This window comes from Plutella xylostella, chromosome Z (assembly GCF_932276165.1).
Source record: "Plutella xylostella chromosome Z, ilPluXylo3.1, whole genome shotgun sequence".
Classification (NCBI taxonomy): domain Eukaryota; kingdom Metazoa; phylum Arthropoda; class Insecta; order Lepidoptera; family Plutellidae; genus Plutella; species Plutella xylostella.
In genome coordinates, this window is record NC_064012.1 from 10,870,634 (window position 1) to 10,883,847 (window position 13,214).

Sequence of the window (13,214 nt, forward strand, 5' to 3'; positions counted from 1 at the left end):
GTACCTAACCTACGTAGACGGAGTTTCTTTATTGTATTTTTTCCATCAACATTACTTCTAAAGCGTTCAAAGTTTCCAAGTTCACTGTACCACAGTAATATTGAGGGTGACTTATTCTTCAGTTTTGTACACAATACGGCATTGACCATAGCGTGAGCAGCTCCTTCATTACAAACGACGCAGTCACGATATCCTTGACTTCAATGCATTTTTGGAATTTTATAGTACTGGTTTAAATGCTGTCCTAATCTTAATTAGTCTAATAAACGTATAATAGAATATAAATATTAGGTATAATACGTAACAGTCTAAGAAAGAAATTATTTAGATATCTAGAGAGATACGGAAAATAAGCTAGGAATACCACCTTACTACGTTTACTTGTACTTAGATTCGTTTGGCCCTCCTTATTTATCTGACGAGCTGTCTTGTTAAGGTGTGAATGTGATGGTGCAATTAGTCAGGTTTTATACAAAAACGTACAATGTTTTCGCACAAATATGGTAAAATGGTGCAGATATTTGTGCAAAACATTTCTGTATCGCGCCGTTCCACCTTAACATGACAACCTTATGGCATATTCGTTCACAGGTAGTGAGTCTTACGAATGCGAAAATTGCACGGAATGAAATGGTAAGTTACCAAAATTGATACGAAACTATAGTGATATCCGCAGTTTGACGTTTGTAAGGTTTAACGGCGATGAATGCGCCACAATACGGCCTTGATTACTATTACTAACTCCCAAAAGTACAATAAAAATGCACTCCAAAATAAATTCAAATTGAATTATATACATTTGACAATAAAAATGCTAATCCCACATCGTTGAAATGCCCATAAAACAGGAAAGTAGGCCACCAGCTGATTTGCAGTAGTACTGCAGTGTGCCACTTTTTGTGTTGTAATTAAACCTACCTAGCGGCAATTAGTATTTCACGTCCCCTCCATCCTATCTGCATTCAGTATCAGATTGCAGACGCGTATTTTATCCGCTAAGCCGTAAAATGTATGTGCAAGTACTTACTTATTGGATTTAAAAAGTAACGAGGCTTAGTAACGCGATGATAGGAGTTTGAGTAGATTCCTTACTGCCGTAACTATGTGAGCGGTGCGGTTGGGGTGGGTTGCGTGCCGCGACTCGGGCGGCGGCGGCGGCGGCGTGCGGTGCATGTCAATGGCACCACCGCACCACCCTCCGTCATTGACAGGTGGCCAGCTCGGTGCGTGCATCCTGCAGCAGCACACTATCGATCCTCGGCTTGAATGAATGCGGCGAGACGCGGGCCCTCTCGCCGCGATCAATACACGTTGCGGTACCAAGCTACCAAGTGACCCCGAGCCCGTGACGTCACACCCCGCCCGCCCCGCCGCGCCCGCCCCGCCACGTGGTCGCGAGGTGCGAGACGAGACAACACTGGGTCGCGACCGAGAATCGATGTCGACAGCGTGAGATTACGCTCGTCGCCTCGACAACTAGGTTAGCGCAACCACTGGGCTGCGGCGATTCCTTGTTAAATCTGGGATTTAAACTTTCACTTCGTATACCTCCTTATGTATCATTTAGTTCGAGAAAATTCAGGCGTTGTCATATTGGAGATTCCGATGTTGTTCAATTGTACTTTATGTTGTCTTCCTAATTCTCATACTCTTATTATTATTTTAGGCGCTATGTAAATCTGAAAGAACCCGAACGAAGAATTGAATTTTGGTAGGTGTATCGATAATTACTATAAATGTGGAATGATGTAATTGAATGTCAAAGACGAGTGATCCGCTCCGCACGCCATACCGATAATAATTAATTGGCTTTAATAGTAATTACATAATTCAATTGGAACCTAGAGTATGTGTATTGTGAACATATCTGCGGCCCTTTTTCTTAGGGTACTTACGCTTCAATTTCAGTACTTGAAAGTACTTTTATTTTCAAAATTATATCTAAATGTATTGATAACAAGTGGCAAGCGGGGAAGAATCCCTCTTCCTCTTCCAAATACTTCCAGAACAAATCTGTTGCTACCCACTCCTGCAAGTTGATGTTTCTATGTACAAACCCTCGTTATGGTATCTGTGGTGTAGTTGAATGTGACTGTATATTCACGAAATAAGTGTGAGCTACGATGACTGTTGCAACAAAGTGTAGTCGACCTATAGGTATTCACTACTACCTGCACAGTTTTCTTTGAGTACAAATTAATAACGCTGCCTTCTATACAGTGTGTAAAAACAACTTCGATAATTTTATTCGAAATGTTATCATGTTAATACGTTTCTACGTCTACAGACTATATAATTTATTAAGAGCATATATTTTTTTACACGCTGAATAAAAGGTTACATATTCCAAATATTAAATAATAGACAGACTTGATTTACCGAGCGAATTAGTTGAGTGTCTCTCATTAATCCGTAAAATGCTGCGCTGTTATTTTTGTGTTTAAAACTGTGAAGGTACACACCTATCCTTGGTTGTGCATGGCCTATATACTCTTCATGTCTTAACTATTCTATGTATTATAGGTACTATACCTAATATTGGCCTTCAATAAGTGAATCTAGACTTCAGAGCATTGATATCCGAATTAAATTCCTGAAACTTTTGCATGTAACTGTGAAACACAATGAACTATTAAGTATTTGACATACCTATATTGTAACTACACTGATGATCCTAAACGAACATTAAATGAACTACTTACAAAACCAGACTGCATGTATGTGTTGTGACAACACACCTAAACACAGAAAAAGTATGTGAATGCATGGAAAAACTTTATGTCGTTTGTGTTCAGCCGGAAAAATTCCAAGTGATATCTAAATACACTCACGGGCAATGAAAAAATTCCAGTGACAAAAGGACCAAATTACTCATAAACAGAAAGTCTGCAATATTGAAGCATACTTATCAGAATAATTAACAACTGAAAACGTAAATATTTTGCTCAAATTCTAAATTAAATGTTTAGTTAAATAAATTGGAATATTTTTTTTCATTTTCGACATTTTGTAAGTGGAAAGTTTTGATTGCTATTGAGTGTATTTCACTATTGTTTACTAAAATAAACAAACGGTTTCGTAAAGAACTTCAGATGTTTTATGTTATGCCACATGTTTCAAATAACATTATACTTCGTACGGGGTATCACTAATTGTGTTGTTGTAGATCGAGAAATTCACGGACATATATAATGTTATTTGTGACAAGGTGGACCAGGCTGAGCTTTGCTTACGTGTGTAAGGAGAGAGATTCACGTGTGACGCTGTAATGTTTCAGAGTTGGCGAGCCCGCTGGCGGCGTCCGGCGGCAGCGTCGGCGGCGGCGGCGACGGCGGCGGGGGCGGCGCGGTGTGGCGCGGCCGGCTGCCTGCCCGCTCGCCGCCCCCCTGCCACGTGTGACCGCCACCCCGCCAGCGCCCCGCGCTCGCCCTCGCCGCCCCCTCCCGCACCCTCTCCGCTGCTAACTCTTACGCACCCTCGGGGGCTCTAGGACTCCAAACTTTACATCTCTTTATAAGTGCTTCATTCTCCTCAAACGACAGTGAAAATTAGAAACTGACTTTATTAACAATGTATTAAAATTTTAATTCCATTTTACTGCAAACTTGAGAGCTACGTCTAAGCTGTCTCGAATTGTAAATAGAAAAAAGAAGCTTCAATTGCTTCCCACTACTTAAAAACCCTAAAGCTAAAACACGCTAGTTTATAATCTATTAATAGTCGGATAGGCCTATAAGATTTTTTCATGTGAACAGCTAATCAAATTTATAGATACCATGGTCATTAAAGCCAAATTTGCACCTACTTACATTTTCAAAAAGTTTTCTGTAATATTTCTCATCAGAGAGCGGTATTGGAGCACAGTTGGAATACAGGCTTTTGTTTAAGCCCTCCGATTGATATTAAAAATTTAGATACACATACTTAAAATAAAACTAACATTCTCATTCAACGCCAAGTGCTTCACTTAAACACACGGAAGCCACACGGTCACAAAGTGTCTACATCTGTAAAGCTGCTAAATAAAGCTCTATGACTCTATTCAGACCTAGGCAATACCGCTGTCGTCGGCAACTATATCACTTAGGTCTGAATAAGTCTTAATATCAGCTACTAGGGGGATCACTCTCTAAATCGAGGAAAAAACGAACGAGAACTTTCACTTAATCGGAACGAGTATTATGTACAAGGAGATAAAGTCGTGGTTAGAGCTGCAGTTTTGCTTCCCGAAGTTTCGGAGCGCGGCGCTGACTATGGCTCTATGTCGTTGTATTAAGCGATTGCGTGACAATTCTTGTCCGACTATTCGTCAATTTAGAGACTGACCCCCTGAGCATTTAAACAAAAATTACCTAAGCAGCTTGTTGCATATCAAATCAATGTAAAGTTTAAAAAGACTTCGTCTAATTTCAACAGATGCGTATTTAGAGATCGGGATAACTTGACAAATTTATTTTGACCAAAACAATCCGTTGGCGTTGGCTGTTCCCATGATTCAGTCGCAGGCTTTACGAACGAAACAGACAAGCAGGTGATCATCCTCATGTATGAGATACAAAAACAGCACAAGTCTAGTTCTTCATAAAGGCCTATCATTTGGATCACAAAACGGGCCCAAGTTAGCAACCATTTTGCGCTGCATTGAAATAAACATTAAGTATTGAATAATTATATATTATTTAATTGCGCTATAGTAACTACCTCCATATGGGAGAAAATTCTTCAAGGGTTGGTTAAAGATTGAATATTCTGAATGTGAAGAAAGGAACGGTATGGTTTTGCGGTGGAATAACGCCAGATAATGAGAAATGCTTGTCGGATCTCCATCTCTGAAACGTCAAAAGTTATTGAACTTTGTAGGTTGTAATTAAAATTGTGGACGCAACAGTCTCTGTTTCCTAGAATTCTTTCATATCAATACTGACATAGTATATTAAATAGTTTTAAGAAATGTAATCCTAATCCCCATTTGCATTGATATATATTTATGTAAACCAATATAAGAATATTATCTAATGTGCACTTTATTGAAAAGTATCTGCTGGATAGAAAACTAAAGGTTAACAATTTGTAAATTTATGATCAAAACGCAATAGTTTGGTTATCAAATAACGATCATAATTTATCTGTCTACCTTTTTGCATTTAACAACACATGGTTAATTATTAACCTTCCAATTATGCATTTGAGGATTAGGCCTGTAGAAAATATAAAGGCTTAGTTATATAATTTGTAGATATTTAATTCAAATTATATATAAATGTTGTTTCTTTGATGTTAGACAAATAATATAATTGGTGTTAACTCTTATTTAAAATAAATAAATGGTGAACATTTAATTCGTTCGTGTTTAGCACTACGGTGTGACTTCGTGACAAATTGTGTACTTACATTAGTACATTGTAATTTAGTGACTATGGTTGCATAACCACTTTGACATATCCATGTTAGCGAATTTGTTATATGTGTTTTCATAAATGTTATTAAAATGGCTGTAATTTAATATAAAACAAAAAAAATAACAAAAAAAAAACCTTATGATATTTATGTATACGTTCTTACATGTATGTATAAATATACTTTAAATTTGATCATATCACCTAAGTAGTTAACTGTCGTGATGTTTCATCTGACGGAAGTACCTACCGAAGTTGGTCAGTATTATTCAGGGCCTTGAGGTATTAGCGGAATATTACGTAAATATTCTAGCTACCCCCCTGTGGCGATGGTTTCCCTATGCGTTGATAGACACATAGCACTATATCCATACACAAAAAAATAATAGCTTAACACTCGGATATCTCCTGTATAAGCTTATTTCAAAACATTTAAATATTTGAACCTATAGCAGACAGTTAATTATTGCTAAATTAAATTCAGACTTCTCTAGAAGTCTTCAAAACTATTGTATATAATTATACCTTTGTGAGCTCAGAAGGTACTTTCGCGAAATGCAACATCCGTATTTCATATCATGTGTTAGATGAGATATTTATATAGATGTAGAATATTAATGTCATTAGATTATAAATAAGACAAACATAACTATATTCATTCCAATCGCTGTTCAGAAAAAAATAAAAAACTACAAAAATATATATGTAATAAACTAGTAAATGTTAGCAATACACGTAAAAAAACAACAAAAAAAAACAGAAAAAAACCTTTTAAGTCAAATTAAACCATTATTTTCGGTTGTAATATATGCTGTGAAAATTTAAATAAATAAAACATAATTAAGTAAACAGAGACTGTTGCTTCGATTTAATATTTATGTGTTATATATGTTTTAATTGAATGGATGTACCTCTTCAAATTGGCATGGTGTTAGTTGTCGACAGCGGGTCCACTCTGTAAGATGTAGGCAGTTCTTGGTTACTACTGTAAGATGATTATATATTATAAATACACTCACTTCGCTGATGCTGCGGACGCACTTTAATATTAAGTTAATATAGGGCTATCAACTTGTTATTTTAAATTTTTTACCCAAAAATTAAGGCTGCTTTTTTGCCAAACTTATACAAAATGGAAAGCTTTTTTACTTAAGAATTTTCATTCAATATACTTACCTAAATCTATAGAATATAAATCAAAATTAAATCCGAAATGTGAAATCGAATAGGAGCATCATTTTACTCAAATACCCCTATATTAACTAATAAGCGTTTTGATCGGTCTGGTATTATAAATAAACATTAGAATATATTATATAATTATGAAGTATATCATTTTTAAATACATATATGTATATTGGGACCCGCTGCTCTAATTTCTATTATTTACCTATTGTTGTAAGAGTATCTATTACTCTGTTATGTTGTAATAAGTTTAAAACATGCCAAACAGTGTAGAAAGATATATAAATCGGTGTTTCATTGATGTTAAACGTATAAAGTTAATCAATCTTATATGTATAACCGCAACCGTATTGTAACTGTATGTTCACTCGTGATCCTCCGCTTGTCAACTCGAGGTATAGCCGCATCCACTCTTAACTAAACATAGTACTCACAATTAGTGCCAATTTCTTCAGACTCGGTTATCTAACCGACAGGGATTGATTTATAAATTAAACGCCATATCCATATAAAATTCATGACAGATGTGTCAAACGTCAACCACTACTCCCTCGTTATGCTCTGACCGACAATGGAGAAATTGGCACTTACTATTTCTAAATCCTGACAACTGGTTTAAAGGCACAAAATATGGTAATTGCCAGAAATTACAAAAGAAATAGGCTCCGAACTCGACACTTTCCTGAATCGTCTCATCTTTCCGGGATTCATCACGAATTAATAGTCATCAGATATTGTACCGTACACTGTATAGTCTCAAAGTGATTTATTAAGTATTCCTATTAATTCCCTAAAACAGCATTAAATTTGCTCGAGTTTGAAAGAAATCTTCAAAAAATTATTAAACAGTTTTTATCATGAATGCGTCATTGGTACCTTATGTTTATGTTACTCAAGAAATTAAACATTCAATAAAATTTAATACATTAATTTATAATCATCAGGAGAATGTCGACTTTGGAGCAACTTGGTTGCACTATGTTTAGATAAGACTGGTCCCCATAAATAAATGTTAGATTCTACATTGACTGTTACCTACACATAACTCTTGCCCCTCCTAATTTCCATTGTCTAGATCGCTGTTATCACAACTTAGTATTTAAGCTTACTTTAAAACTATATCATTGTAGGTAGATGAAACACTAAAACATTATTAAGAAGTCGAATTTTCAACTGATTCGGTGTAGCTAGGAATGAAGTTGACAAAATTTTGAATGAACTGCAAAGTCTGAAATTTCAACTGTCCGACTATGTTTAACAATCCCTTGGGATTCGTCGGTAAATGTGGATTGGATCTGTAAACTGTCTATAAACCTCTTGCAATATGTTTTAGATTTCATTTGCTATCATCGATAAATGACCACTCCGGTCTGTGTAAATGTAGTTATCGAGGTTTAATAAGTTTGTTTTATGTATTGTTAATTTGCTCGTTACTTATAGTTTACGCATATTTGATATCAACACGAAATGTCGACTTTAGTCCAAATCAATTCCTAATATTGTGCTAAGAACTCTTTCCGCCCCAATTGAGAGTTAGACTTTTACAGCGCTTTATACCGCAAATATAACTCTTAACGTAAAACACTATTAAGTATTAAAATTAAGTTTCGTCAAATTAAAGTATTTCAGTTTATATAATTGCTAATAGCTTGTAATTAACAAATATGTGGCCATCAAGAAGTTTTTCGGCATTAGAGAGAAAAGTAACAAAACTCCATGGTTGATTAGAAAAAATACTCTTCCAAAATCAAACCCAATATTCCGTTGATTCTATTAATTATAACTTGAAAGCCAAGTTCTTAAATCAGTGCGATATGCTGACGCTACATGTGACCATTTGAATGTTCCACCTATTTATTAAATATAGTTGTTCAGCGTGACGAGGAATGGTCAGGGATTCTCTGACGCATCATGTCAGATCATGAAGATATGGTCAGAGAACTAAGGCAACCTGGAAAGCTGTTAAAGTCGGCACGCTGAAATACCTCCTCTGCCGAAGAAACAGTAGTCTCTAGTTCACATCCGATAACGGGGACAATACTTTTATCAGTTTCGGTTTGATAAACTTTATTATGTAGTTCCGGTTTCAAATTTATGTAGCACCGAAACTTTTAATACATGCTGTTTTATCAAGTATCATTGATAAAGATGGCATTTTTTTTCCAAACTGAAGTTGGTTGTTCTTTTTTCGAAATAAAAATATATTTACCGCTATTTAAAGTATTAGGGTTGATATTGGATGGCAGTTGCTAATCACATGCTTAAGAAATTTCCCACGTTGTTTTTTTAATCATTCACTTGCCCCTCTCCGTCCAGGTGTAAGCGTGTTCATATTAATAAACTATAGTCAGGCAAATTGTTTAAGAAACAGCTATTTTTTACAAAATTCACAATACTTCGTAGGAAATATTATCATTATTATATTTATAAACTGATAAGCATAGAGGCTGAAGCTGAATACAAAAGCGAGTTTATTAACTCTCGATTATTTGGCAGTAGGTAGGTACACCACTTTTTTTGCACTGGGCTCATTAGCATTGTCTTTATTATATGCATTTTATAAGCCTCTTTCATCCCTAGCCACTAAACTGGGCAATTAAATATATATTTACATACTATGAATTATATTTCATATATGTAAACTACTGATCGCAGTATAAATATAAATTACTTATACCATATGATTTTCCTAATACTATTAACGTAAGATTTTATATTACTAAGAGCTTTTTTCTTATTGTAAGGCAACCAAAAAGAGATCTTATGAAAAAGTCCGTACGGTAATATCTAATTAATACCTATCTATACTTATAGACGCATAAGTAAATAGGAGTTTTTAATGGTCAAATAACGTGCCATTTATTAGTAGTTAAATTAGTAAACAATATATTTAATATTAAATTGGCTAAAATTTAAAAATTAAGATTTTTTTCTTATTTGCCATCATTCACGTTAGGAGCAGACTTCAGCAAATGTTAACATTGATTTATTTTATGCTTTTTATTTGACATTTTAATTTAATTCTAACCTCTAACCGCGGAACAATCGTACTCATTAAAGATTATTTTTGGGAAGTCCCTCCTCTTTATAAGACTGATTTTATTAATTTAATAATTATGTTAATACAACCTCGATAGCTATACCAATATACTTGTAACAACATACATTACATACAATTATGTATTTTACCATAATATTTGGTTGATCAATAGAGTACCTGTCCAATTTAAATGCATTTAATATTTTATATAGCTAAGTCCATCCATATCCATAGCAATGTCTAACCAACAATGAATTAACAAATATTTTCATGAAATACATCCTGCCTTGTGTAAGGAATGGTCGAACAACCGAGTTTAATCAGCATCTTCATAACGACGCTATTATATTGTAGTGATACAGTGATGCTACAGAGCCCATATGTTTAGCCCAACTTTACCAGCAAACCAAATATTTTCAAACGAGTTATCCGCTAATTCGCAATTTAAAATATATTTCGTAAATCTAGTAAAAGGTACGCTATTGATTTCCTAACTTTCCATTTCGCATTACAAAAGAAGTTGTACGAAAAGCTTAGGCAAGCATGCATCAACGAACTTTACTTTCTAATTAAACATTAAGATGGTATTGTTTTATCGCATAAATACTTATATAAAAATGGCTGGATTGGTGCAACACCTCACAGCAGTCTCAAAGACAATTCATTATGGGATGAGACACCCTGATATGTATGTATGTATTTATGAGTACTTTCATATGACTAGGCGACTCCTAGTACTAGCTATGTATTATGTATTAAGAAACAAATCATTTAAAACATACACTTGAGTCTAAATAGCCGAAATCTCTGCAACTGACTCTACTTTTCTAAGAAATTTGTTAGTGCTATGCTAACATTACGTATCTACCATAATTCTAAAACGGTTGTAAGTTACTTTGTAAATGCATTACTGGCACATTATATACGTACAATAGAAACCTATATACCTACCGTTATTTGTGTGTGAATAATTCAATAAAAATGAAGAACAATAAGAAAAGACAAAAATATTTACGACATATCAATCAATACCTACTAGGTTTGGACATACCTAGCTAAAATATTATAATATTTCGGTTAGTTAATTATGTAGATGTTGTTCATCAAAAACACCTAAGTAAATTAAACAATTATTTTGTAAAAATTTACGCCTAAAAGCAGTAACTCTATTATTATAATAATTATGCATCTCATTTTACTCCTAATTATTTCCAAATTAATTTATTTAATGAAATGAACTGAATATGAGAGGTACCTATGATATTTAAATATTTTAAAATTATTTATTATCAGAACATTCACTACGTCCCATCCCAGTTACACCCTGAAAAAAATGTTTACAACCGTTTTAGAAACTTTGGTGAAATTCTAGAGCTTTATGATTCATAAAACTACATAATAATATAAGAAAGGTCGGCTCAACGATTTATTTTGTATTAGGCCATCAATGTTTACTTTGGGCTAAGTACTTCTCTTTAAAAGTGTTGATGGAATCTGGTGAACTCATGAATTATTTGAACCTTGGCTAAGACGGACTTCCCTTGACTTGGATCGTTGCAGTGTGGCTGTGGAGGTGGGAGGAGCTGGCCTCTCAGAACTGAGGCCAGTGACTCCGACATGTTACAAAATAATGTACTTTTAAATCAGACTTAAACCATTGCTACGATTGCCCTGAAAAACGTTACTAGCGTTAAAAATAGATAAACAGTCATAAGCATATATCAAATGGTTTACAACGGTATAAGTATGCATTTGGGTAGTTCGTTGCGATTTAGAAATACAATAAGACCAACACAATAACTGAAGGCGCTAATAAGGCGTTAAATCGCATTCAAACAAATGCTTTTAGATTTTATTCAACAGATTGCACTAACAACTTTGTAAGAGACCGACCGGCAAATGCTATTTGTTTCTTAACTGTCAGATGTATTTTATATTAATGTTAAGGACATGTTTCTCAATTTAGTAATTAGTGTCTACGTCTCGTCGCCTAGTCAGCCCCGAGTCTATGCTTGGTGGACCTATTGTCTATTGTTTGTCATATTTAAGAAGCATGATTGTAAATCAAGATGTATAAATATTAAATAAAAATTAAATTGTTTGTTTCATTTAATCCGGTGAGGTTGGTTGTAGCACGGGGCGCTATTAAGACTTGACAAGAGTTCTTCGTCGCGCTCGCTCTTGTGGCAGAGCGATGTGAGTGACCGCGATGCAAAACTCTTGTCACGTCTTAAATGCGCCCCGTACTAGCCCTTCAGAAGTCTATACACTGGGGTGCAGGATAAGAGCCTTTTCGACGATGTATCAACTGTATCTTACACCTTATGAACCTTACACTATCAAAACTTAGACGTACCTACGTTAGTACAAATAACTAAATGCTTGCTAAACACCAATAAGAAGTGGTCTACTCGAATTATATTCTCTATGGAGGTTAAGTACTTGCAAGCACCTGGCTCAACTAAATGGGGCCTTTGTGCATATCACAAAGATCTATACACCCTTTTTAAGACTGGACCCCCTAAGTGGGAGACCACTACGCTGGACCACTGCGGGTTGGTGGGTTCACACGTCTAGATAAATATGCGATGTTATTTTTCACTGTAATTTCAAAGAACTCATCAGTGTGTCAGGTAAAAGACTTGAAATCGCATCTCTGGCTTGAGAATAGGGCCCTTACCCATCTGAACTACCACAAAAAAATATACAAATTCCTTTCTCAATTCCATACTGGCAAATGGTTTTTCCTCCCTACAGTCAAACTTATTTACCCTAACGCCCAGTTTCACACTTGATTAATCTACATATTATACGCATGAAACTATGAAGTCCAATTTTAACCGCTACAGCTATTCTGCTAATGAAGAAAACAACCTTTATTTTTTTCTATGAATACAAAAAGTCATATCATATATCCTATTATAATTTTAATAAAATTAGTTTGTTAACTCCGATTGGTTTTTTTAAGCATATTAAAATATATTATATTAAAAGTTTAAACAATTTAATTACTATGCAATTTCTAAGTGTAAAAGACAAAAAAAAAATTGTCCCTAGTTCGCAGCGAGACTTTAATAGCATTGCTACGGCGTAGCGCGTAGCCCGTAGCAAACCGTAGCCTATTGGTTTTTTTTAATGGTAAAGTTTTTGATATGGGCAATAGGGGCATATTATGTTGTTTTCTTTTGTTATGAATATGTATACAGGGTGTCCCAAAAGTCAACGTCATCCCTTAAAGGGCTGATAGGTCAGCTCATGAGAGGCCAGAATATCACAATATGACCTTAGTAAAAACTCTATAATTTTCGAGATATTGACACTTTTATAAATTTGCTGAAAATCGACACCTTGAATCAGTTTTTTGCGTGCCGCCGGTACAAAAATCCATATTGTTAAAATTTGTTTGGTGTTGCATCACCCTGTATAGCCATGCTATTGATCACAGTCAAAAAAAATATCGAGTAATGCTGTATTTAAAAAAAACACGGTTTTCAAAGTCATAAAAGGTAATCGTATTTTTTTATAAACAACTTTGACTCTACATACTGTAAAAAAAATATACCACGCAAACCTGGCACCTTATTTGAAAAGAT

At 34.8% G+C, this 13,214-nt stretch overlaps 1 protein-coding gene across 9 annotated transcripts in view; it reads left to right on the forward strand.

Annotated features, from left to right (window-relative positions):
- LOC119694813 (potassium voltage-gated channel protein Shaker) overlaps positions 1-11,717 on the forward strand; it is a 191,064-nt gene extending 179,347 nt beyond the window's left edge. For 8 of the 9 annotated variants that reach the window (XM_048632835.1, XM_048632837.1, XM_048632841.1 and 5 more), the window contains 3 exons: positions 592-633; positions 1,667-1,711; positions 3,278-11,717. The gene's annotated coding sequence lies outside the window, so the exon portion shown is untranslated. The remainder of the gene's footprint in view (positions 1-591; positions 634-1,666; positions 1,712-3,277) is intronic. The other variant, XM_048632832.1, reaches the window with a different exon arrangement.
- The last annotated feature ends 1,497 nt before the right edge of the window (positions 11,718-13,214 follow it).